The sequence below is a fragment of the Prinia subflava genome, chromosome 13 (assembly GCF_021018805.1).
Source record: "Prinia subflava isolate CZ2003 ecotype Zambia chromosome 13, Cam_Psub_1.2, whole genome shotgun sequence".
Classification (NCBI taxonomy): Eukaryota; Metazoa; Chordata; class Aves; order Passeriformes; family Cisticolidae; genus Prinia; species Prinia subflava.
This window is the reverse complement of record NC_086259.1, coordinates 15,687,637-15,715,287: the sequence shown is the minus strand read 5'-3', so window position 1 is coordinate 15,715,287 and position 27,651 is coordinate 15,687,637. Positions and strand designations below refer to the sequence as shown.

General features: G+C 41.5%; 1 protein-coding gene across 1 annotated transcript in view; it reads right to left on the bottom strand.

The window, feature by feature from the left end:
• WWOX (WW domain containing oxidoreductase) overlaps positions 1 to 27,651 on the bottom strand; it is a 473,253-nt gene that overhangs the window by 1,226 nt on the left and 444,376 nt on the right. The gene's annotated exons all lie outside the window — the stretch shown is intronic.

The following is a 27,651-nucleotide window of genomic DNA, read 5'->3' as shown; positions in this document are numbered from 1 at the left end:
GAGAGGGGAAATAAGCAAAACTCTATAAATGTGTAGAGAGATATTTTATCGTTTATTGGTGACCCTTGGAGCCGTGTCTCGCACAAGCGCTGTTGAAAGCAGCATAACCCGCCTGGTGACAAGGCTGCAGCCCTGAAGGGCTCTTTGGACACTTATTTACAAACCACTTCAATGAGGACTTTTTTCTTTTCTTTCCCTCTAAGAGCAAAAGAAAAGAAAGAGAGAATCCTGAACCACAGCCCCAGGCTCAGGTGTTTTGCCCCTTTTCGGTAAACGCCCGGATTGGTGGCAGGGGCTGCCCAGGTGGTGTTTGGCACAAGAACAGTTGAGCCAGGTTTAAAAGCAGCGCCTCAAAACCTCCCTTTGCATCACAGAAATCATTGACCACACGCCCAGGCACCCTGACCTGCAACACAGCCTGAGAGATGGATTTGGTTTGTTTGGGTTTTTTAAAACCTCTTGTGCAAAATTAACCTGGGCACTCCAATTAAGACCTATCATGTAAAGTGCAGTCGGGACTGGTGCCAAAGTTGCCCATGGATCTTGGATCAACAGTCTCCCCATGGCAGTTGTCACTGTGAGAGCATTTGCTGCAGGCAGAGACAGGGCTGGCTCTGCAGAGACACGAGGCTTTCCAGGGGAGTTTTGTCCTTTAACAACTATTTCTCATGTCTTGTAATGCTTTAAGAAATTGAGTGGATAGATTAGAGGTTTTTGTGGATCAAAAGGGATTTTTGAATTTTTCTTGCTTTCTCTTCTTTTTCCTTTCCCTTTCTCTCATTTTTTTTTTTTAATTTAAATACCAAGTGAACTTATGATCAAACAGGAAGAATGAGTTTCTCAGAATTATCCCAACAAAAACTTGCAGGTGGAGGACACAGGGTTGAGGCAAGAACCCTGGCATGGGCAATGGGCTATTCCCTGGCACAGACAAAAAGCACAGTGCCAGAACAGCTGGGGAGAGGGCAAGAAGCTATTCTGCTTGGTAAACTATAATTAAAAATAATAGGTGAGAGCGCATTAGCAAAACACAACACTAATTTAAAACCGATAGAGTTTATCTGGCATCTTATGATTATTTATGTACATCTTAGTCCTTTCTGTGGTAACTAATTACGAGCTGATAGGAATCAGAATAAAGAGGCTGCCAAGTGCAATTGAAAAAGTAAATGAAGAGAAATTAGTTGTTGCCGCATTAAGATAATTTAATGGGAAAAGAGAATAGGCTTCAATCTCTTGTGATTTTCCTCCACTCCTTTTTTTTTTTGTTTTTTTTTGGACTTTCATTGTCACAACCAAGGAAACTCAGGGTGCTGCTAGGGAGGTCAACCTGCAGAAGACCTCTACTTTGCATTCTCATCCTTCAAGGACAGGAAGCAGTTTAAAAAGCCCCAGTTCTCCTTATTTGAGGCATCTCAACTTGGTGGCAGCAAAGAAGTGCATATTTGTTTGCAAGACATGCATTTTCCTCAGCAGATGGGATTAACCTGATAATGATGACTCCATCTCTTAGAAATGATGTCCCATCACAAGGTAAACCAAAACTGTCTGTATTAAGTATTTTGAAAGGCATATATTTATCAACAGACCAAAATGTTTTTTAAAGTTAGTATAATACATAGTAATCCTCTTATTATACCAGTATCTTTTTTAAAAAAAGAGAAAGTATCTTAAAGGTGGTAGCAGAAACAGAAAAGAGTTCTACTAGAAATAATATTAATAGAGAACAATAAAATTCCTGTGCTCATTTCAACTATCCTATAAAGCTCCACAGTACAGGTATGATCACTGTATTCAGCTGTTTAGAATGTCTCAAAGCCCCTAAAGATTGTTATTAGTTTTTTGCAAGCAATTTAACTGGACTTTCATTAGAAAGGTAAAATTAACCTGAATTGCTCAGTGCAGAGCGAGAGTCCTCAAGCTATTGCTGAAAAGCATCCGTCCAGCCAAGCTAAACTCAGGCTATCTCTAATAGAATTCAACTAATTCATAACATGGAAGTTTATCAGAGCCAGTTTAAAATCCAACCCAAACAATAATTTATCTTTTCAAATGAGTCAAATTTGACGATGTTTAAACAAAATTCTCAGCAGGCAGAAAAACGTCCCAGAGCACAACAGCAGTGCTTTATACCTTGAGCATTGACACAAGCTAGACTCCAGGAGAAGAGAATAGTTTTCCCTGTGTGAGCATAGGATATTTACTTTAAGTGATAAAAGATTATGTGGCTGGAAGCCCAAAGCACTTTATCTTGCGATGCCTCCAGTGTTTTGCTGAGAACTGGATGTAAGCAACGTGCCATTTGCTTTTTTGGCTGTGTGTATCCTTACTTCTTTCTAAATGTTTCAATCATGTTGGCTGTTTTGGAAGAAGAAAATTCAATGGTTCTATCATTGAAAGAAAAGTACCTTTCTTATTAAGAGAAATGCAGTTGTATTTATCCCTTGGTTGACAGAGGGTAAAGCTTTAGTATCTCACAATTATGGACAAACATGAACTCAACAAGCCTAGGGGAATGCTTCAGACAGCAAAACTATGTAACAGAAGGTAAATCCCAGATTCTCAGAGCCATTTAAGCACCTAATTTCCCTTGTGAGCTGGTTGTACTCAGACACTTGAGGATCTGCCTCAGTGACTTGTCCGAGGACAGAGAGGAGTGAGCATCAGAGTCACAGGAATGAAATCCCATTTTGGGTTGGGAGGGATATCGAGAGGCCTCCATCCCAACCTCCTGCCCAAAGTGGGATGCCTAGAAGCCTCATTTTTGCCATGCTGAAGGGGAAGGCCCCCAAGGCATAAACTCCTCCTTTGCATCTATGATCCCACAAACCTCTGTGAAGAGCCAGTGCTGCAGATCAATGCTAACTGCCTGCACTGCTAGCCAGAGATCGCTCTGTTTCTGAGCAAATATTGTTTATCCCTTATCAACACAGTCCTTTGAATGATATCTTTATATGCTGGGCCTTATGACAGTTCAGTAACAAGTTTTAATTTTTTCCTCATCAGCTTTCCTGTTCACATATCATCAGCATACAACAGCAGAGGATGTTAGGGAATCTAATTAGTAAACAATTCCATACTGCTGATACAAGATGAAACATTCTTAAACCAATAAAAAGAGCACTTTAATCACTGTTGAATGACTTTCAATGCCAAGCGGTTTGTGCCATGTCTGAACATAATTTGAAGAAGATTAGAGTACTATATAAAAGAATTAATGTTAACAACTTCGTTAAAAAATGTCTTAAACAATGAGCTTGTCAGTTGTCACAGGCTCTCCCTGATCCATTGTGATTAAGGCCCCCCCTCCCAACAATTTCAGCTGATAAACAATGCTAAAAGCGTCGGGCAACCTAAACATTTTTTTTCCATAGGTCCATCAGTTGTACAGGGTGCTAATCACCAGAGCTGGGGTCAGCCTTCTTTAACCTGCAACAAAGGCAGCGGGTTGCAATAATGAATACACAGGATAAGGAATTTGTGAGAAGCCCAACTGAATCTTTAATCATGCCTCAATGCCATTTCCGATCCAGTCAAACATTTGAAAGCTGCTGGGCAAGCACCACGCTATCAATCTTCCCAGTGCACGTAAAATTACCCGGGAATCTTGTTTTGGATTAAGTTGAAGAGTGTCTTAGTAATAAGGGTTCATCATTCTCTTCCGCAAATCATTTGTCAGTTTTGTAATACAATCTTCCTCTGCAGCAGGGTGGGATTTATACAGCAGTTGCTGTTTATTTATAGTTGAGGCTCAAAGATCTAAATTATCCATCCTTCTAAAATCCTTTGTTGAGTTGAAAATACTACGTAGCTACTAGTTCATAGGCATTTATTTCATAACTGCTAGCAGTCAATTTGTAACTGATGGCACTGAATGCAAATTAATATTGAATATCTTAACAGGAGAAGAAAAGGGGTTCTTGACATACAGCACATGGTAAAAACCCTCATTAATATATGTAATGCATCTGTTACTATGCTGAGATACCATTTATGTTCCCGATAAGAAAACATATTACACAGTTAATGTTTAGTTTTTAGATTTGTCTACCTTCACATGCATGTTTATTTTCTAAAATTAGACTTTTGTTCTGAAGCAAGTTTACATTTCAAGCATATAAATAATAGAAACAAAGCCATATCTTATCTGTATATTTATCAACTATGAATGAATAGGATCTACTCTAAACTCTGTTAAGAGCACAGAGCACTCAACATTGTCTGCCAAGGAGATGGGATCAGCTTATTTGAAAAGGAGGGGTTTATTTTCTTATGAAAAATTAAGGATAAAGGCCAGTTATCTTGGTAGCCTGAGGTTAAGTTCAGCACAGAGCATTTTAAAAGATGGCCAGTGGAAAGAGGTGAATTCAAAATGACATGAGAGGAGAGTATTTGTGACAAGGGCCAGATTCAGTGCAAGCAGCTCAAGTGAAATAAAAAGGCAAGTCCTTAAAACTCTTCAGGCTGTTCCTGTTATTCATATCAGGACTATTAGACAAAGCCAACATATCCCTAACAGTAAAATATCAGCCCCACACAAAGGCACTGTGAGCACACCATTTACAGCTGAATAATTCATTACACAGCAGTGTGAGGTAGAACCATGGAGTCATTAAGGTTGGGGAAGATCACCGAGTCCAACCACTGACCTAACCTAGCAACCAAGGCAGTTTGAACATATTCCAGATATGGAACCAATGGGGTGTTCTGTACCTTCTCTGTGCCTCTGATAAGCACCCTGAGGAGTTCATTCTTTTAGAGGAAAAACCTCCTCACCACCTGGCTTCAGCAGTGGCATTTTCCTGATTTGATGTAAAATATAGAATCTCCTTGGAATAACAAACAAAATGATACAGAATCTGTTTCCACAACGATGAGTTCCGTATTATCCAAACCAAACCCTAAAGTGACAGCTGCAGCTTTACATTCCTCGAGCCTCACCTCCACCTGGTGGGAATTAGCACAGGTTTGCTGCCTTCTCAGAGGCTCCACAGACTGGAGCAGGGGCTGAGGATCTGCCCCATTGTTGGTTGTGACCCTGATGCTGATGCTCGGGGTGGGCACAGTGGGGTTTGTGGGAGAAAACTGCCCTCAGAATGGATTTATCTCCTTCTGGTACTGCTACAACCCCCAAGCTGGGATTGTGGTGCAGGCCTTTCTCAAACTACACCTATTCCTTTCTCCTATCAAGCCCAAGTCTTTGTGAACAACATGGAGCAAAATGACCTCTTCTGAAAAACACGAGCACATCTAAAATCCTCATGTCCTCACTCAGCCCCCAGGATTCCTCAGCCTCTGCAGTGTTCTTAGGAGCAATCTTATGAGCTGTTTGGTGAGATCACCCATGGCTGAGGCCAGTTGTAGCTGAGGGAGCCACTCCTCAATGTCAGGTGTTACTCTGCTTCTTTTCCTTCTGGGATAACTCAGAGCTGTGAGGAACAGCTTTTCCAACAGTGCAGTGAGCAAGTTTTAGTCTTGCCTGTGAGAGAATAGGAGAACTGTTCAGTTCCTGCTGCAGTCCTCTTACTCAGAGGACCCCAGATGCACAGTTATCTCATGAATAATGCTCACAATATGTATGTATTAATGCCCTGTAAGAAAACAGGATTCCTTGATTGCTTTTTCAGCAAGGAATTATGAAATTGAGACCCGCCTTTGCTATTTTGGGAGAGCGTGAAACTGAAATCATATCTGCAGCTAAAAAAATAAAACTTTGGAGCTGCCAAATATGATCTAAACTCCAAATTGGGCTCAGTTGACTTCAGGTCCTATTTCCACCCAAGTGCCAGCAGGAAAACGTGACCTGAACTGACACTGTATTTACACTCTTTTCAAAGCTCTCACAGAACCACATCTAAACCAGAGGTTCTCAACCACCTCCCCTTCCCCCATCACCACAATTAAACCAGCAAAGCATCTCTTAGAAGATAATACAACGGATAAACCAAAATCTATAAGGTCTGCTTTTTTCCCCTCTGATGTATTCCTTTTTCAACTAATTCCCAACTACAAAGACTCAAAACTCCATCAGCTTCTCTACTTGCAAAGCATAGTTGGTTTCAAGCTGTAACTTTTCTTAGTGTCATTAAGACCCTTACACATTTACAGTATTCTTTACATACATTATAGGAGATAAGTGTGCCATGTTCTTTGAGTAAGGAAACTGCAGTAGTTCACGAAAGAGGATTTGTTTTCAACTGCTGAGGCATTAAGACCTAGTGATTATTTCAACTGTTCAGTATATGCAGCTATATTTAACTTATATTCTGGGTTTTAACTTTACAAAAGAAACCGTGTCCATTGTAATAAATGTGTTTTGATTATGCACCATGTTGTTTGTGTTATGCAGCCCCCCTGTATGTTCTCAATTACAGCAATGATAGCACTTGAAAACTTCCAACCTCCAACATCCGGTATCAAACAGATTTTCTGCAATTATTCCACAGGAAAAAAAAATGCAGTACAGGACATCAAGTCAGGAGAACTGGGTTGTTTTCCTCTTTTTGGCTTTTCCTTGCCTAGGAAGCTTGGACAAGTCACTTCAACTCCATGTACCTCACTTTTCCCAGCTAAAAAATGGGGAGAGTACTCTTATTTACCCACCTCACAGGGGTGTTGTGAGGAGCTGTTCAGATTTATGGAGTGCTTTCGCACTTAATTTGGAAAAGCACTGTGTAAGTATAAAGGGTTATATTATAAACCATTGTTAAGATGTGTAGAGGATGTAGAACAAGGTTGGCAAAGTAGCTGACAAAAATGTATTTATCTTTTAAAATCATGCCTATTTTTCTCTATTGTATAAACTTAATGCTTTAACCTGTGAAGCTGTCTGCTACTCTGGGTCCTGTTCCAGTGTCTTCCCTCTCTCATCCATTTTTTTTTTTTTTTTTGCCAGGCTCACAGAGAACTTGGTAAAACTCTTACTAGCCAAAACTAGTTATGTTATAACTAGTAAAGTTATTTAAAAATGGCTGTTTTATAGAGAAACAGTCCCTAAAAGGGTGATCCATGCATTCATCTCTCCCACCCTTGGCACATGCCAGGCAGAGCCATCAGGGCATACCAGGGGTGGGATTCAGTTGCCTAAGATGGATCTTGAGACATCTGAGCTGCCTCAAGATATCCCACGTGCTCCACAGCTGTCTTTCAGAAGGGCACATATTTCCCATAGGTCTGGTATTGTATCTGCCAGCCCCTCAGGGAGATCTCAGCTAAAACCACACAATGGTTAAGACAACACCAGACTGTGCAATTTAAATGCTTTTGCCACAGCACCTTGGAGGGAGCTGGTTCCCACAGGCAGCACCATACTTCTTTCTTTTCCAGAATCTTATTAAAGTCCACAATCAGCTTCTGAAAAATGTTTCAAGGCTGACAGAGAGCCACCTTAAGCTCTAAAAACTGTCATGAAGCCTGTGGCTTTACCTTGCTCCACCAGCATCTCAGGGCAGGAGCAGCAGCACTCCTCACAAGCCTCTTTATCAACATCACATCTCCAGGCACATCAGTGCTGCAATTCCTTCTCCTGCCCACTGAACCTCTGTTCACACCTGATTTACACTTTTAAGACATCATTGCTCCACTGAAATGGCAGTTTTGAACACTGCATGCAAATGTCTATGATCTTTTCTTCTCACAGGCTGGTGTGGAGCAGTGGAGTGATGCAGCACTCTTCTGCTCATTTCTAGGTTTGGGAAAAATCCCCGGGGAAGATTGTGGATTTTCATTTCAGAGAGTTACAGGGCAGTCCCTGGACATCTCAGCACTGCTGGGGGCTGCTCACACCTCAACATCCGTGGCAGCTCAGCTTCTGTGCTGCACATTTATACAAACACGATCACAAATACGAATTCTATCACAACTTGTTGGCCACAGTCAAACTGGAAATCCTGTGGAGGACTGGAAATCCTCCTGAGACACAAAACCTGCCAGCAAAAGGTGGATTCTTCTGGGCAAGGGCAATTTAAAGAGTTCAGCAAACAGGTTGTTGACACTAAACATATCCTGCCAAAAACGAGAGATTAAATACACTGCTGCAACTAAATCATCAGAACTAGTCTGACTGGTGTTTGGGCATACACAGAAATTGAAATCACTTCTGTTATTAACTTGTGCTGAATTGAAATGTTTTATGGTTTTGCTGTATTTTAATTATATATATACTTTATATAAATGTATGTATACATACAGTACTGTATATGCTGTATATATTTATATAGCTTTTTAATACTATTACTAGTCCAAATTTAGACTTTTTCATATGTATTATTGCAAAGAATAGCATTGCAATGCTGATATTTGGCTTCTTCCTTCATTGCACAGATAATTTTTTAGACTGAATTTTATTTCAGACGTGAGTGAAAAAAAAAAAGAAAAGCCACACAACACACTGCTTTTTAAGGAAGTGACCTTTTGGGACAGATATTTAATGAGCTGTTTGTTTAGGTTTTAAGGATAAAGTCTATTTTTCATCTGTTGATACACACGCACACATATGCACATACACACACAGACACACACAGTTCAATAACACAATGCATCGAAAAACCACAGGGTGTTATGATGGGGAAGTATCATGGTAAGAAAGTAACTACCAACTCTGTCTTCCAGAAACTAATTAAGGGAATGTATTTTGCAATAATACAGATCTAGCAAACAGGCCTCTAAAGTCTAGGCTTAGAGCTGTAAGCCAGGCACTCCTGTATTATGTATGTGTGATTTTTCATAGATAGCCTGCTGTAAAGTGTGCCCTGTTAGTGCATCTTTCAGGCTCAAAGACACTGGTCTTGTTAATATTTCATTTAGTACATACTGTAGAGTCTCATTTATATTACTTCTATAATTAATGGTGATAGCTTAGGCACTGCCTTTACAAGGAGAGATCCCTGTATGTTGGTCGATGGATAATGAGAAACAATAGATATTTCATTCACCAGCAGCTTGTTGCTAGTTAGTAGGAAATTATCGTGTGTACTGTTGCTTTAATTGCCAGGGTAAATAATGCTGCCGCTGTGTTAGTGAACATTTTAAAGCACTTGATGCAAATAGATTAGAAACAAAACACAAAAAAATTACCTTTATTATGCTATACCTTAGCATAGGGAGTTTAAAAGGTATGTCTTAAAACATTTGCGTTCTATCATGCAAATATATCTTAATATGCATGTGCTGACTATTCAACTACTGTATTTTAGAAAATACAATTATGCTGCCTTTCTCTTCTCCTATGTAGACTGTAAATAACTGTAGATCTTTCTCTTGTTTTCCCATGTAAATATATGTAAATATTAACAAGCTATGCATGCTGATATTCTAGGCAATTTCAGGTACTTTTATAATCTGAAGGCATGTACTTGAACTGGTTTGTTAAAAAAAAAAATCGACTCTCAAATCCTTTAAAGCTCATTAGAAATTAAAGATTTCTTACTAGACTGGTTCCTTCACTCTCAGTTGTTTTTTTGTTTATTTTTCCTTCTGTTTTGCCAGTGCTGTCTCACCAAGGATGCACATTCCAGGGCTGTTTCCTCCAGAGCGCGGGGTCCCATCTCAGGATGTGATTCACTCCCCACCCCAGGATGGGCACATTTAGATCCAACACCATCCCCAGCTGTAAATCTCAGCAGTCTCAGAGAGGGGATGTCTGTCCCCTTCTCTCTGACCTCTCCTTAACGATCACAGAGGCACAGAACCGTGGAATGGTTTGTTTTGGAAGGGACCTTAAAGATCCTCTAGGTCCAGTGCCCCGTTCCACCCCTTCCACTGCGCCAGTTTTGATGTTTTCTATTCCATTTTCTCAGTCCATAATCTGTCAAACCTGGATTTAATGCCACAAGTGCCGGGGCTGGGTTTGAGGGCAGATGCAGCCACAGCCAGGAGCAGTCCCCTGTCTCTGGTTGTGCTGCAGTCCTGCTGCTCACTCAGACGTGCTCCTCTGTTCCAACACGCTCTTTATGTTTCTTTTCCAGCATGCTTATGACTTTGACAGACTGTGAAAATAATTTGATAAATAGCTTGATAAATTTCTCCATCTCCTCCCTTCCGTGCTGTAACACTGTTTGTGGAAGCCTTTCAACTGAAGGACTGTGAACAAAAAAGAAATTACCTAAAGCTTCTAAATCAAGTCACCTCCTGCATACAGATTTGGAGACAAGGTTTCAATTTAGCTCTCTTCTTCCTTCTTTTTTTTTTTTTTTGTTCATGCAGTAAATGAAGATTACTCTGAGGAAAAAGGTAAAAAGTAAAAAAATGTTCATTTATCCCCCAGTACAGTAAAGGGAAGAAAAAAAAAAATCCCCTCTCCATTATCTATGAAAACTAAATGCAATGACAACTTTTTAATTGAAAGAAAACAGCTTTCATGTCTGTAGATGTTTTTTTCCAGAGCAGGCATATGAGAATAAACACATTAATTGACAGGATCCTCATGACTTTTTAAGTTCCTCAAACTTAGCGTGGCGTCTGGGGAAGATCTCTTTCCAGTCCTTGAAGACTCTTTTAAGATGAATGTTTAAAAAGCTGAGCTGACACGGGCATTACGTTCAAGTGCAAGCTCTACTATTCTTTAGTAGAGGGCGTAGAAATGGTTCATAGAATTATTATCTTTCTACAGACAAAACCCATTACCTTCACACTAGGAGGGAAGAGCTAGTTTTTAACTTATATAAAACTGAATCAATTATCAATATCTTTGCATGGTTTCCCAGCTCTGCTGGAGAGCAGTCACAGAGCTAAACACACAGAGCTATTTGGCAAAAGGGCTCCTGCCTATGCTGGGCTTCTTGTTACACCTTTCATTTAATAAAATCACATCTGCAGAAGCAAAAATAAGAAGTAATGATTTGTATGCAGGGCTTCCACCCTGAATGTCACAAAGGGAGATGGGAATCACATCTGCAGACCGATCACTGAGCTTCTGTTACTTTCCACTCCTTCCCAGTAAAAAGTGAACAAGCAAATAAAAAGCAGCCAGCGATGCAGGCTCAAACAGAGTGGTGAACAGCAGTGCAGGTCAGAGCATCCATAAAGCCTGTTGTCTTTGGTGTGGAAAAAAGTGCTCCTTCAGCAACCTCCACCATGTAATCCTCACCATCCTGCCTCTGAATAATCCTTTTGCTGGCTTTAACAGTGGCTTTCACAGATGCTCATGTTTCCAGAGAGAAAAGGAAAGCTGGAAGGTAAGTGGTGGCTTTTCATGGTGAAGTCCACACATCCCCATTGCTTTTAAACTGCAACAAATGGAAATCTTATGTCTTCCAGAAGACAATGTTTAACCTGGTTCAACTCAGTGTTCCTTGAGCATAAAGATTGATAAGTGCATTAGCAGCCATCCTTAAGAAACTGTGTGCCCAGCTATTTCACCAGTACAGGCAAACTCCAGAGCACACAGAGGTGCAGCATCTGCAAGGTATATAAAACACAATCCTCTAGAAGCTGGCAGTGTTTTTGGGGAGGGAAATGTTCATTATTCGACTCTCTTATCTGTTTATCCCATTCATGAGACCTGCTTCTACAAAGAGCATAATGATAAATGGCACATTTGCAAATTATCTTCTGAGTGCTGATGAGAAATCAGCAACCTGCGAGTTACCGTGACTTTGAGTGAGTGCACTCCACGGCGAGCCTCGTTTGCTGAGATGCTGCCAAATGAGTGCATTAGTATATTAGGGGTCTAATAAATTGACTAACAAGCATTTGATGAAAAATAGCTGTTCCATCCGTTACAGTTATCATCACCACCAACAAGGCTACTGGGGTTGGGATTTTGAAGGCACCAGCTGCTGATAAAAGAGTTGTTGCTGCGCTGTGCCACGCTCTCAGCAGCATCTCCCTCCCTAACTGTGCATCTTAACAAACTCTCAGCAAGACACAGGACCTTCTTTGCTTAAGTTCTCCTCTGCTTCTTCATGACACTTATGAGGATTTAAACCGTTGCAGTCTTACTCAGTCCTGTCTTTTCTCTTCACTGCAGAAAGTAAGATGCTGGCTTTGCCTGTCTGGGAAGGAGATGGAGGAGACACTTTCTGTTATATGGCTCAGCACTGCTCAGACACCTGAGCCTGTTCACACTCACAATCTGAAATTGGTAATTTTTGCCACAAACATCAGACTAAATGACCGAAGTGGTTTTGGCTATAGTCACTTTCAGCACAAAGGCACTGCATTATTTAATATCATGCAGTCAAATGAGTTTCAGGAGAGCCCTGACTCAGTGTCCCCATGGAAAAACTCAGAAAATGAATCACACAGCACTCCACTTGTGTCATTCACTGCTTTGCTGGACATCCAAGAAAACCAATTCTTCTCATGAGTATAACTGATAAGCTCCCATCATGCAAACATCCTCCCTGCCTGGGAAGGAGCAAGCCCAAACCCTCAGGTCCTGCAAAGCAGCACGAGGGCAGCCAAAGCCCCGGGCTGGCTGTGCAGAGCCCTTTGGGAGGGCTGGGCCATTCTCCACAGGCACTGTGGGTGTCTCTCCCTCCTCCCAGCACATGGCTGGGGCAGCCACGCTCTGCCCTGGCACAGCCTGCTTGAGTCAATTATGTCTTTTCAGGCTAATTAGTTCTTGGAAGTGCAATACACCCTTACATTCGAGTTTCAGAAATCTTCTTCGTGCCGCTTAATTTGTTTAAAGTAGAGAGGAACCCAGTTCATTACCAACGCCCGTTTATCGTCTGCTGACAAATCCCAGTGAACTCTTTAGAACTACACACGCCTAAGAAAAGCTTGGTCTGTACCTTCCAAACTGCATTTCTGCTGTTACCTGAGACATTTGCAAGATCCCCAACTCTGTCAACAGTCGCTCTCCAGTTTTGTTTAGCTTATCATCAACAGACTCTGCTTTTGTGAGTGGACAAGTCATTTGAGTGTGCACCACGGTTATAATGGCCTGACTGACAGCTCAGCCAGATAAACACGAGAGAATAACAGACGTAGGAACAATCTGGGTATTCATTTTGTCCGTTCAACCGGGTTGAAAGGATTTGCCAGCCAAGGGCACAACACTTCAGGCTAATTTGCTCAGCCAAAGCACTGCCGGAGTGCAGGGCTGCAAGCAGATGACTGATGTTGGGGAGATCGGCGTCCCCAGATGAGGCACTTATTATTCACCTCTGCCTCACGGGAAATGAAAGCACTATTTATTCAAAGCATCCATTTGAAAGAGGAAAACATATAGAAATGAACTTTGTTACAAAACTTGAACCCTTCTCACTGCTGCATCCCCACTTTTGCATCAATTCCAGCTTCTTGTCCTCGTCCGTGTCATCCTGCACACTGCAGCGTTTCTGTTCTCTTGCTCCTCACATACTTTCCTCAGCCTTGTCTCCTGCTTTGCAGTTTCACCCCTATAGCTGACACCAGGTACATTTTCTTTTCTGTTTATCCTCCATTTTTAAGCCATACTCAGCTCTGCAGATCTCAGAGGCCCAGCTCTATTCTCAGTATCTGGTGCAGCAGAGGGTGCCCGCGATATCCCGGCTGTGTCTCACATGCCAAAAGCACTCTGCAATCTTTTGGCCAACATCAGTCCCACACTCCAACAAGAGCCACGTGCTGACAGTGAGCTGCATCAGTCACCACTCTGTTGTGGAGCCAAGGGACCCAGGGCCAGAGCAATGACAATGCTGTCCTGGTTAAGGAAAGTTGTCTCTTGCACATTTTAAGCACCCTGTGTTTAGAGTGACAGAGCTACAAGTTCACCTGCTAATCACGTAAAAGTAAATGATGGGTAGAACAGCCAAGCTTGTACTAAGAAAAGGTAAACACTGCTCTGACATATTCCCTCAAGCAAGCAAGCAAAATAATAACAGTTTGCCGTGGAGGTTTGCAAGTTTGCTCCCATTAATTAAGTTCCATTTTCCAGCATCTTGAGTTTTAAGATGTTTTCTCCAGGACTGATCTCAACAGCTCTTTCTCCCACTGCAAAGCAAAGGCTGAACCCTGCTTTTGGTGACAGCAGCGTGGCTCCACTGCCTTCCTCCAGCTGTGGAGCCAAGACACAAGGTGCAGTGGGATGGAGGTAAATCCCTGAGAATTTTTGGGGGGCAGAGTCCCAGCAGAGCGCCCGCAGCCCGGGCACGGCAGGCTGGGAACAACGGCCCCTGCAGAGGTGATGCACTAACAGCCTCAGACACATCACAGGAGGAATGTAAAGTGCACCTGACACTTCTTTTGATCTACTCCTAAGAAGCATTAAAAGGCACATTAATGTGCTGCTTTAGTGCGTGTTCAATGTGATAGTTGGAGACATAACTGAGCCTTTCACAAAAGTCTAATTGGGGAGAAGAATAAACTTATTGTTTCCTCCTCTGGACATGCACCCTATAACATAGGCAGAGTTGACATTTGCATGAAGTGTGTTGCTGTTTTGCATTTTAAATCCCAGCATGCTAAATGTAGGTTGAATGATCACTTTGACTATTATTAGGAAATCATCACATGTCCAGCAGCAGTTCTACAGATGCAGGAACTGATATTGCCCAGCAGCAGTTTATCTTTCCCCAATGCTGAAATTCAAAGGTGCATGTGTATATTTACATACTTATATTATTTGTTCATTTAAAATGTCAAATGAACACTTACAAAGTATCTGAGTTCCTACAGCCACTTTTAATGCAATTGTTTGGTATTGCTTGTGAATATCTGCACACACACAGCATATTCACATCTAGTAGCAGAGTTTTGTGCATTGAGCTATTGATAATTCTTGACCTTGTCAGACTATGAAGCACCTTTGCATCTCTGTGCTTTCAGTTTCTATGTTGAAGTCCCTTTGCTCTTTTAGGACACTCAAACAATGCATAAACTGCACCAAACCAAGCAAGGAAAAAGAAATGTAAAAAGAGAACATTCATACCCAGGTTAATCAATAGGAGAACAAAGAGAGTGAAGAAAGTCAGGTCTGAGTTCCACAGCAGAGGTAAGGTCAGGAATGACATTACTGGGTCATCCTAAATTTTGCTGAAGACTGCGCACTCCTTGTTCCTATTTCTATCAGCTTAGGTGTGTGTTTGCACATCTGGTCAGACCTATGTTCTGCTGAACTCTATTTTGCCCTCTGTGCAATGCTCCTCCTTACATCTGCTATGCTGATAATTTATGTGTCCCTGATTAGCTCCCTCAGTGGAGCTTTATCTCTGGCAGGATTAGAGGCTTTATGGTGTCCTCTTCATTTGTCTGTAGCACCTCCTTCCAGCCTCAGCCAGGCTTCTTGGACAGCCTTCTCTGCTGCAGCACTAACGATGCCAAAGCTGCTATACTAAGCCATTGCACCTCTTAAACTCCCCTGGCAAAAGACAGTCTAATTTGGGAGAACCATTAGCTTCCTTTTGTTGTAGCTCTCACTCAATCTAGCCACAAAAACTGCAGTGCAAGGGAGGAGGAGGCTGGGGGCTCAGAGAGCCCTGCTGCTCCTTGTCCTGGCACCAACAGAAAAGCAGGAACCTGCAATGCCAAGGCTCCCCAAGAACACAGCATGTCCTGATTGAGTCAGGCAGGTCGTTAAAACAACTCCAAACTGCTCTGGTATAAAACAGATGGATGCAGAGGTCTTCTGGATCATGTACCAAGCAATTCTGATTTCGGTGTGATATTTATAAGCCGGTAAGTTTTTTTAGCTGGCATCAACCCAGGATTAAAGGAGCTCCGGCTCCAAGACAACACATGACACTCAGTGCCTCAAAAAAAATTGAGGTTCTTCCCATCCCAGTTTTTTTACATCCTCATTTGTCTTGACAACAGCATGATGTTCTCATAAACAAGGAAACATCCTGCTTACCACGAAGGGGAAAGATGGGGGTGTTTTTGAGCTACTCCTCTGGTCCATGTTCAAGGTGGACTCTGATGAGCCCCTCTTGAAAACTGGGGAATTCCACTGCAACTTCAGTAAATTGTTTGTCTTACATGAAAAATTTTGAAATACCAAAAAAAAATGTATAGAAAACTCCAGGATTTGTGCTGGAGGCCACATGGATTTCAGAGGCCTTCCTTTTAAATGATCTCATCAAATAGATCTTTAAGAAGCAACCAAGACTGGAAAATTAACTTTCTCAATATTTCGATCTATATCCCTTTCCCAAAATGCAGCCAAAGCTTTGCTGATGGAAAACCCAAGATATTCCATCTGGAATATCAGGGCAGAGGAGGGGGCTGAGCACAGCAGTGGTGGGAGGAAAGGGGGACAATTCCCTGAGCCTGAGGAGCACCTGGGATGGGAAGCTGGAGCTGCAGTAACCTCCACAGTGTGAGTGTGCAATGTGCTGTCACTGAAAGAGAGAAATGTTTCCTTTTGATGGGATACACACCTCTTCTTCTTCCTCCAATAGGAGGAATGGAAATGTGCTTGGCTTCCCAGCAAACACACAGAAGATCCTTTCCCATTGGTGCCAGTCAGTTGACTCTCAGTATTTTTCTATTTGCTGCATACAAGTAAAAATGATGCTGTCCAACGAGATCTCTATCCTCCATTTTGCCACAATGCCATCTCCTGCTAGGAGGATACACTTTTGACAATAAATTTCTATTAAGATGCAATATGCTCTTAAGTGGGACAATCTTTTTCATTTGGCAACATGTGAAATAGATGTTCTGTCCAACTGCTGTATTGGAACTGTGCTATCTAACTCTCCTTACATACTTTTGAACACTTTTTTTCAGCCCAGTTAGATTACAGAAGGGAAAATCACTCAGTGGCATAAATGATAAATACCTAAAGGATATTTAGCTTACTTACTGACAAGTCCAAAAGTGAATTTGCTGCAAACTAATGAACTTAAGTGACCCCTGCTGACTTCTCAAGGAATGGCATTCCATAGGGAAACTCATCTGTGAAACAAACGGATCAGGTACAAAATCAAACCCTTTGTCTCAGCTCCTTGGACCCTTTCTTGGGAAAAAAATCCTCAGAAAGTTACTGGCAATCTGAGATGGTGGTGAGGTCTACAGTTTTGGCTGGTCCATCTAATCATTAAAAAAAATATAAAGGGTCAGATTTGAACCCTTGCAGCAGCCAGACACAATTTCTTTTTCAGGAGTATTATCAGTTAAGCACAGCTGGAATCTGAACATCTTATATCTGCCCACATATCTGGCTGGTGCCTTCTGGCCTTCTGTGTGATGCAAGGGGCTAATAAAACGTGGCAGCACTTGATGTCAGATAGTTTGTCTCTGCCTTGTTTAATCACTCTGAATGGAGTGATGCTCAAGCCCAACTTGCATTCACTCTCGGTCTGCGAGAGGCTGCTGAGAGCTACTTCTCAGCAATCAGCTTGAACCCTTGGCAAGACATCTGTCAAGTACACTTTAGCATCCCCACAACCTCCAAGTAAGAGAAGTGGCCTTCTCAATTTGGATGCAATATTAAAGGCAGTTGACAGAAATCTTACATCCCGCTGCCTTTTCTCTCTAGGTTGGCAATTCTGATCCCATTAAAGTCAGTGGGAGCCTTGTCATTGACTTCAATAGACCAAACACTGCAAACATAGTGTTCAAGATGGAATAAACACAACTGGATAACTCTCAAACTCATTGAAAACCTAAAATCCCATTAGGTTATTGAGGTGTCCTGACACTCAAGAGACACTTGAGACTCCAGAGGCTCAGGCATTTCACACAAAACCCAGGATGTGTCCAAACGAGGAGGCAGCATCACTATTGTGCTTGCTAAACTCCCAAAACATGAGTTAAGCTTTCAGCACAAATCATGGTGTTAGGTGCAGTTGACTGTAGCACAGACTTGATCAGAACATCTACACCCCAAACAAAAGAATTGCAAGTTCAGATGAACTTTCTCAGACTTCTCATGACCTCCTTTGCAGCAGGCTACTGGTTGGTACGACTTCCTTGCAAATGCAAATGTTTATCCAGTAAGACAGCACACATAAAAAAATACACCAAAAGAAAAGCAAAACAGAAAAAGAACATCCAGGCTCATTTTGTGTCTCAGTCTTCACAAAACTGAGATACCACGTGTACTGGAAATTATTGGACAATGTCTCACAGGATGTATATATTAAAAAAAATCCTTTCACAAAGTCATACGCTGCAAATGGCTTAAAAGCATCCAAAGTATTCTTGGAAAGTGCAATAGCAGATAAGCTCCCCTTTTAATTTGTCTTAGACTAGGTGTTAGTGCAAGTTACGACCAAGAATTTAGCACATCCATTCAAATTATACCTAAAGCACTAAATCCAGCACAGCAGTAATTTTCTAGTCTTTCATACTTCCCAACTTAATGAAAAGAGACGTTAATGTCCCAACCATAGATTAATTAGATGCAATCATTAAGAATTATTTCCCAGGTATCTTTTGCTAATACATGTATTATCATTGAACACTACCAACCCTGTGTGGAAGGTTAATGTTATTTTGGAAGAATATTTACAGTATCAGGGATTGAAAACCCAATACCTAAAAAAAATATTTTCCACCTGCAGCTATCTGTCATCCATCCCACACAAACTTTGAAAGCTTTCCACTATCTGTCAAAACACAGGTTTTGATGCAATAAAGACTGTAATTATTGAGCATTTACAAGAAATAATATTTTCCCTCTGGTACACGTTATAACAGTTGTTAACATGCAAGTATGAATACTAATGCTCCAAGCCCACCTATACTCCTCACAAATGATAAGGATTTTTTCGAATACTGATACAGAGGCAGGTATAATGAAAGAGCAAGATAAGACTGAATATAGGTTTTGAAAAGTAAATGTCAATCAGAATAAGGTTTTTAGAGGCGAAAGAACTTGATTTGAGGTAGAGTTTGGAAATAAAGCTGACAATTAGATCCAGAGATATAAACAGCACTTCTTTTGTGTTGAAAAATAAAATGATTCTTTTGCAACCAAAATACCAGGCTACAAAGATGTGTGAAGGAAACAATACTGAGGATGCAACAAAACAGCTCTGCAGATGCCACGCTAGCAGATGGCTTAAACCGGCTGAATTACTGTATAAACATTTAACTGAGAGTTTGATTTTATAAGTGTGGAAATTATACAAAACAAAAAGGAAATGATTCTAAGAAGCACTTAAATTAGTAATTTGTAATTTTCTCTGCTAAGATGGCCTAGCTCTGCTGTCTTGCAAGAGTCCATTGGAGAGGGGGTTTCTGGAACCTCTGAGAGAAATTGCACGCCGTAAAAAGGGAGCTTGTATGAACACACAGAACCAAGTGAGGCACTTAAAGGTAAATATACACCTTTCCACTGATGCTGCAGCTCAAATCCATTCTAACTGCAAGTTAATAAAAAAATCTCCCCACCCCTCCCCGCTCTCCATTTCCTCCTTCATGTCTAGATAACAAAGGCTGTGTCTCTCTGTTTATATCTCAGTAACTTCTACAGCAACCGCTTGTCGTGTTACTTGGGCTCAATTGTAATATGTGGGCAGGAAGGGCACAAGAGAAAAAGGCTCTTTGTGCATAGATATCTTCAACAAATACCAGTCAGAGGCGGAAAGGCAAAAATATACAGGAAAAGGGAGAAGAATTTATGCAGAAATAATGTGGCTTCTTGCTACAGAGTACAGTCTGGACACAATAAGAGTATCACTGTTGAATTGATGGGTTTGGCCTGATTAATGCTTAGACATGTGTCTCAGACGAATGTTTTCTATCATTTTGCAAAGAAATAACAGGCAAAACAGGAGGCTGATTATGGGCACAGGGTTTTATCCTGATTTACTGAATGTCAAAGCAATCTGTCCTCAGCATTTCTCAAAACAGTGACACTTCTTCTGCCTTTCCTGGTGAGCAACCAGACCCCAAACGATTCTAGCAGTGAGTGCCACAGCAGTGTCAAACCTGCCCCGTGAAACTGCCTTGCTGTCGGTGTCAGTCTGCACGACATCCTCCTCAGAGGCTCCACAGCAGACACAACCACAACTGCTGCCTCTGCTGCACTTACACTTCACCACTCCCAAGGCCAGCTAACCATTTTACACTCCTTGCTGCTGAAAAGCCATAACTTGCTATTCCAGAACTGAGATGGCAATTACACCGGGTGCACATAGTTCTAATAAAAGAATAAGTCATCTTCTTCCTCAAAACCTCTGTTTTCCCTGCTGTCTGCATTCCAAATTCTCCATTTGCTTTAATGATCAAGGAGAGCTAATAACTTTTCCCTTTGAGCAGTTTCATTGTGCCAGGAACAAAATAAATTATCATACCTCTTACATTCTAATACAGAAGTTTCTCATAACTCTTTCCTCCTGATCTTCACTCTTTTTCTCTTCCCATGAATTCCCTTGCTTATATCTCCTTTCCTTCCAGTTCATCTGTTCCAAACCAACCACTTCTCTGCTTGGGATTCCCTGATATCACATCATGGAGAATCTGGAAATTAAATTGGTTTAGGAATTACCATGGTTGTTTAAATCCACCTCATCCTGGCTAGGCAAGATTTTTAAATTTTATATCAAAATGTTTTTCTCTGTTATACCTGGTGTTGCCATCAGAGACTGAGAAAGGTGGGAGAACCCCTTTATTGACTGCAGGCCATGGGCAGCTCCAGTTTCTGATCCCACAGGTGATTTAACTAATTGAGAAATCCACTTTGTCAAGCTTGCCTTATAATTTTCTTTCCTGTTTCCATTTTTTCTACAGTCTTACAGTTTCCTCTCTCCCACGAACCCACCAAGCCTAACACCAGAACTGGACTCATGGTTTCTATTTCTCCAGCTTTTGACTACAAAATCCAGAAGTCAGGGTCTGTTTTCAATGTTTTGGTACAAGAAAAACGATTTTAAAATTTATTTTAAAGATAGAAAACTCCAACACTTTAATTCAATAAACCAAAAATCTATTTTAAAATGCAAAGAAAATGACATTTGGTTGACAAACATTGTGACAAAGTGATGACGTTCCATATTATTGTCCACATGTCTAATTAATATCTGATGAGAAATACATTTGATAACAGGATGGACTTCCAGTAATCAAACTATGATTGATCTAGAAACACACTACTAACAAAACCCCTTCTCACATGATCTTTGCCTGTTCAATCAAATTATCTCTAAATAAACAAGTGGTATGTGGACCTAAAGAAAATATTAACCTGTAAATTACCTGTCTACCTCTTCTCTCCTTGAGTGTTGACACAGTAGGGCAGAATTTTTTGTTATGATTCAGGTCATCAATCATAATATAAAAAGAATATTTGACTGGAAGTCCAGAGACTCTGATACATAGAATTTAGTTTGACAGACTAAAAATTTATATCCTGAATGACTTTAAATATTTTCTCTAGGTACTTTTGGTGTACTGGAGAAGTTAAAAATATTGGTAATGTGAAAAACCGAACTTAGATTCTCATGCCCAGAATCAGGATGGTCATTTGCATGCACAAAAAGTACATTTAAACATTTCTTGTTTCCTGAGATGATCAGACAAAGAAATTCAGATGAACTTTGCCTTTTGGAACAAGGACCTCCATGCAAAGCTCCCTCTCTTTTTCAGGCTAATAGAATTTGGTACATTTCTTCCACCTTTGTAGGAGCAAAAATACATTATTAAAGCCTACAGTTCAGTTACAGTGCTGTAAATCACCGCTGCTACCCAGGTCCTAAATTTCCATTTCACTCCAATCAGAATCGATTATTCCATCCCTGGCCTCTCACTGGGCGCTGGGGAAGGAACATCAGCCTGGGGTGCTGCTGCTGTGGCCCCAGGGCTGTGCCAGCACCCCTCCATCAGACCCTGCTGCAGGGGAATCGCTCAGCCTCTGACCCCAGACAGGGCAGGGGAGCCTGCGACGTGCAGGTTCAGAGGCAGCACCTGTGGGAACAGGCACGAGCACAACCACAGGCCTATGTGCAGTGACACCAGTGTCATTTACATGTCACGTACACGCAGAGCTCTCCCCTGGCAATCGAGAGCAATGAAATCCTGCTGTACGAGGTGTGCTGCGTGTGACAACTGAAATTACAAGCGCCAAGCTGTGCTCTGAGAGGCTTCTGTAAGTTTTGTCTGATTGACAGATGTTTACAGAAAAGATGTGCTCCATTCTTGGGATATGAACACACAAGGTGGAAAGCAAAGTCCTCGTGTTTCCAAAGGATGCAGGCCATGGTTTAAGTCGGGTGCAGAGCGCAGGCAATCCTGACCTGTGTTGGTTTGCCACCCACGCTCAGCTGAGTCATCCCAGGGGCTCTGCGTGAGTAACTGCTAACCAACACCAGGACAGCAATGAATTCCTCCTCAGTTCAGAGCTTAAACCCAGCTTATTCTGAAAGCAACAACTACGACAGCGTGGGAGAAAACAGGATGCCCACCACTCTGCCTTTGGTACAGCAGAAGAGATAAAGGAGGAAACCACTGCGTGAAGAGATGATGCATGTTTTTCATTAAGAAAAGGGATAATAGCAAGACTCTTAAAGATCTGTTAGAAACAAGACAGAGACTTAACCCAGATAAAATGTATCTAGTTCTGAACATGAAGATTTTTCCCTTCAGCAAGTTATGGACAGTGTATTCTAACTACACCCTAGTTTTGTTGGGGTAAGGGCCTGGGTGTCATGCATCTGCTAAGTGTCAAGTTCCTGGGACATCTTGATGCCTAATGCACATTTATCTTCCATGCTACCACAGAACCAGGAGTAATTACCAGCCAAGGAGGGTACATTTCCGTAGGTAGATGATGTGGCTGGAATTTCTTTGGGGAGCCAAGGTGGATTATGTAGAGTATGTTCTGAAATCCTTTGCTGGTTCCTTCCCTGTCCATCCAAGATGTCAGAACCTCTGCCCCACACCTTGCTGCTCAGCACCCCCTGCCTGCCAGCAGGTACCACCCTGCACTGCCTGCAGCCCCAGCCGCTCCCCTGATCACTCAGGTGATTCAGTTGGAGGCTGCCTTAGCAGAGAGCCTCATTATTTAGGCTGCTGAAGACACCCAGCTTATTTTGCCAGAGCTGTGCTGGGCAGCGGTGGCAGCAGCGCTGTCACAGCGATCGTGACGCGCCGCTTGACGCGAGCCGGGGGCCAGAGGATCTTTGGCAGACACAACCCCCGCCAGACAACGATGCATGAACATGGCCTCAGAGCCTGCTCAGATGTCTCTGTGGTATTAATGACAAACCCCAGCAATCACCCTGGTGGGACTGAGCACGCGTGAAAGCTCTGGGAAGTTGAAACAATAGGGGAAGGATTCAAAAAAGGAGAAATAAGGGAGCTCCGATACAAAGCATTGCAGGGACAATTAATTTAAAACAGAATGGTCAAACTCCTGCAAAGTCCTTGCTTTATACTCAATACTTTCAAATAATCTATTGCTTATAATATCTAAGCTACAGAAATGACACACAGTGTTATGTAGAAGTGGAAGACCTTCCAAGAGGCAATAACAGTCTGTTTTCTGCTGTTGTTGGCTTGGGCTGGCAGAGCACAGATAAAAGTTCGGACTGCTCAATAGCCCAGAACTCACTTAAAGAGTCAATTGAAGCCATGGCAGAAACATCATCACCTTCTGTGAATGCTGGGCAAACTGCACCGGCATGGTTTGAAGTTGATTTCTCTTCCTTTCAAATAAAATAGCCTGTGAATTGATTAGAGGTAATAGAATTATTGGATGTTAGCAAGGAAGGGGATTTAAGGAAGATGTAATGACACCATCAAAGCTTTGTTGGGTTGCTTTTATTAGCCTGAATCAGCTTAGAGCAGTCCTGACACTAAGAGGTTAGGGGAAGTCTGTTAGAGGCTTGCCTACAGGATGAATGCATAACAAAATCCTTTCATGAGGGGGAAAAAAAAAAGTAAAAACCCCCACAGACACGCACCAAAAAAGAACGACAAGTACAGTACTTTAACAGGGAAAATTTCCTCAGAAAGGAAGCAAGCAATGAGGCTAGGAGAGGAATAAATGGTGTAGAAATGACAATCGCTCTTCAGTCAGGGCCCATGACTGCACTCACTGCTGATAAGATCCAGCATGTGTCAGTTGTCAAGTGTCTCTTGTCACACTTCAATGTGAACTTTACAGCGAAAGGGGGACAAGAGGCAGTGAAGGGGAAAATGGCACGGCTCAGAAGGACTTGTGCACTCAGTGTGAAGCCATTTCAATTTTATATTCTAAAGGACTTTGTAGGTGATCCCATGAATGCAATTATTCTCACCTAATAAAAGCAACATATGCTAAGACAATTAAAAGATTTTATTATACATCTATTCATTGTATTTAGTTTTAGACAGCAGATACACCTAATTTGAAACAAGATGTTTGGAAGGCAGGAAGCAGAAATAATCATGGTCTGTATCTATAAGAATACTAGTGATTCATTATATTCTTTATATAAAAAGGTGAATTAATAAAACCTTCCTTTACTAATGACAATTTCACCCAGCAAATGAACAACCTAATTATAAAGCTCTCATTAAAACAGCATCGCTTTTGACTTATGGTGTCCAGTTTGGGTGAGTGTACATTCAAGTGACTTTATTACCCATCAGAAACATCCATTTGCAGGCACATTTCCAGTCTGACACAAACCTCACACACTCACCCCTTCACCAAGACATAAAGGTTACTCCATCCCAAATTTACCCCTCTGCTTTGGGTAGAGATGTGCTGTTGTCCTGGTGGCCTGAGATCCTCTAGACTTGTATTATTGAAAATAAAATTACCAGCCCTAGAAAACCAGCTTGGGCTGGGCTGTAGTTTGCAAAAGGAAGAAGATTTTGTGCTGTCAGACCAAACCAGGGCTTAGAGCTGCTTTGGAACAAAATCAGTGCTGATTCTGGAGAGCAAAGGAAACACTTCTGGGTCGGGGATAAGCTCATGGGTGAAGTTTCCTGGAGACCAGTCAGTGTGGAAGGAAGAAAGTCGTGGGTAATTATGGCAGGATTTGCATATGACCGCAGTGACTCCCCTCGTTGAGGCAAATGAAGGGCACCAAGGGACTCTGCTGCTGGGAGCCACCAGAATTAAGCAGGAATCCATCACTTCATGCATAACTGATAACGTGTCACCTAAAAAATCTGATCTACACAGCAAACAAGAGTTGTGGAGGGCTTTAATCCAGATCAGTCCCACGTGGGCAGGCATGCCAAAGGCAGATACTGCATGTGAGAAACATCACTCAGAAACTCTCCTTTTATTCCCTTGCCAAGCAGGCAGTGTCAGAGGGCTCCACCTGAAACCACAGTCATGGCAGAAAGATAAACTGCGAACAAAAATGCCACATCTGCAGCAGGATTTTTTTTTTCAGTTCTTAAAAATCTTAAAACAAGGGACACAGAGTCAAAGTGACCAGTTGCAGAGCATCTACAGCACCCAAAATCTCAATGCAGGGTTATCAACCTGTCACAACTCTCTACGTTCATGAAAGAAATACTGTGAAAATCCATTAAGAGTGAAAATAAAAGGAAAAGAAAGGGGCATAGGGAACAAGAAGGTCCAAAAGACATTAAAATGTGCAGTCCTTTGCTCTCCTACAGAGCCCTGAGTCAGGTATGAGTTTGGTGAAGCCTACCATCATAGCATAGAGATGTTTGTCTAGCTGTGGAAAAGTAGAATGAAACAACTTTTCTGGGATGGCAGAGCAATGTCTGGTTTTTCTTACAGGTGCTTTATTTTCCTTTGGGTGAGGGCAGAAAAAGAAGCATCAGCAGCTGTCACATGCAGCAGCTACCCCAGCTTGGGTACTGACATGGATACCAGCTACCACAACTTGCTATTGAAAGAAAAATGGGTTGAGATTAAAAATTCTGAAATCCTTAAAATAATTCTTCCCCTCCAATGTAGCCACAGTGTGATTTACTGTTATGGCACCACACATGTGAATCCACCACAGGAATGTTCTCTGAGCTGGGTAACGTTCACATGTGGAGGTATTGGTGCTGCAGGTTTTATATCATCCAAGCCCTTTTGCCTTGCCTTCAGCAAGAGTGAGAAATGACAAAACACAGAGTCAGGAGAGTGCCCTGACTTGGGGAATATCAGATGAAAGGTCCATCTCAAGAAAAGTACTGTAATTACTGAGCACAGGTTTATAAATACTACTTGACTAATGATTTAGAGCAGTGAGGCAAATGGAAAGTGTACCTAAACCTGACAATCATCAGCTATTTTCCCACCAGTACTTGAATATCTATGAAGTGAAAATATCACTAAAGATCTGGTTAACATGAACCATGACTCATTAATAATACAGATATTTATCAGCATTCTGTCATAGATACTTTTAAAAATAACTGTGAATCGTGTGCAGGACAGATCCTTTGCCTGGCTGCTGGTATTGAAGTTTATCCTATTCAAACTTTAAACTATGACACGATGCAGGAACTTGCTGGTTTACGTTCCTGTCCCACAGAGCAACTCCAGGGAATCCTACTAAATGGAGCCCCCTTTCTTTACTCCAAGGACCTTCAGTCAATACCAAAAATCCCAATTTTCTTCAAAGGTTGTAAACACTTCTCTTTGGAAGCATCTCAAGCGTACAAGTTGAACTTCAAATTTGTTTGTTTGTTTGTTTGTTTTCTTGATGCTGGCAGATTTTTTCTTTCTTTTATTAAAGCCACAGTCCTCTCCTCTCCTCCCTCATGGGAAGGATTTCTTTATTAAAACCTGCCTCATTATTCCCTTATCCCCCCCTGCTCTGCATCAGCTCACAGGCCTCTATGCTTCCTTTAAAAATAAAAATGTGCACACGGGTGCAAAAGCTCGATGCAGAGCCTAAGGTGGATCATACCCTAAAGGAAGCAAAAACACTGTGCAAACCAACTTTACACTGGGAGTGAGAGCCAGAAAAAAACCCAGAGTCTGATATTAACATTCAACCTGGGCCTTTGTTTGAGTATACAGATTTGAGAAGGAAACGTGGATCTCTCATTATTTATGTGACCAAAGTCTCCATTTTACTTGGCACCTCTTTAAGGTTATAAAGTGGATGTGATGTGCAGTGATTTATTGAGAGATCATACTGCTCCTGTGTAGATTTAATCGTGTAGCTGTTGTAGCCAGCATTTTATGCTGTATCTCACACAATTGCAATGTTTGCCAGCCAGCCCAGGAACAAATGAGCAGCTTGCTGCACTATAATATGCATGGATTATAAAAATATTTCATTTCCAAATGCTGCATTTATTGCTGGAAAACAGGCAGATTGCACAATATCACTGTACTTTTGTATGGCTTTATCACCTGACTATGAAGCAAAACAACACATCCACAAATTTTAAAGTACCATGTTAATAAATAATTGCTGCATAGTAGGGGGAAAAAAGGGAACAATGATGGACTTTTTGCCCTTTTGTTGTTGTTGTTGTTGTTTGTTTTTTTAGTTGCCATAATGTTCTGCAAATACTTAATGCTCTGCAGGGCAAAATAAAAAAAAATCAGAAAGAAATTACCTATCTTGATGTTGGAAAGGTGCCAAGCCCATCTGAGGTCCAAATCTATATGTACATAAAAAAGCAGGAAGCAGTCTTAAAAGGAAATGCTAATTAGCTTCCTGGGATTTCAAATTTTAAAAGCTTCTGTGATTGAATTTATTTTAGCAATTCTTTCTTTAAGGAATGTGAAAATTGGCCCTACAGTTGAGACTTCAAACAAACAGAATGAAGAAGCAAAATCCTTCATAACATTGCTTATTGCACTCAAAATGATTATAGTCATATGCTGAGGACTGATCAATAAAAGAGAATTATACATCA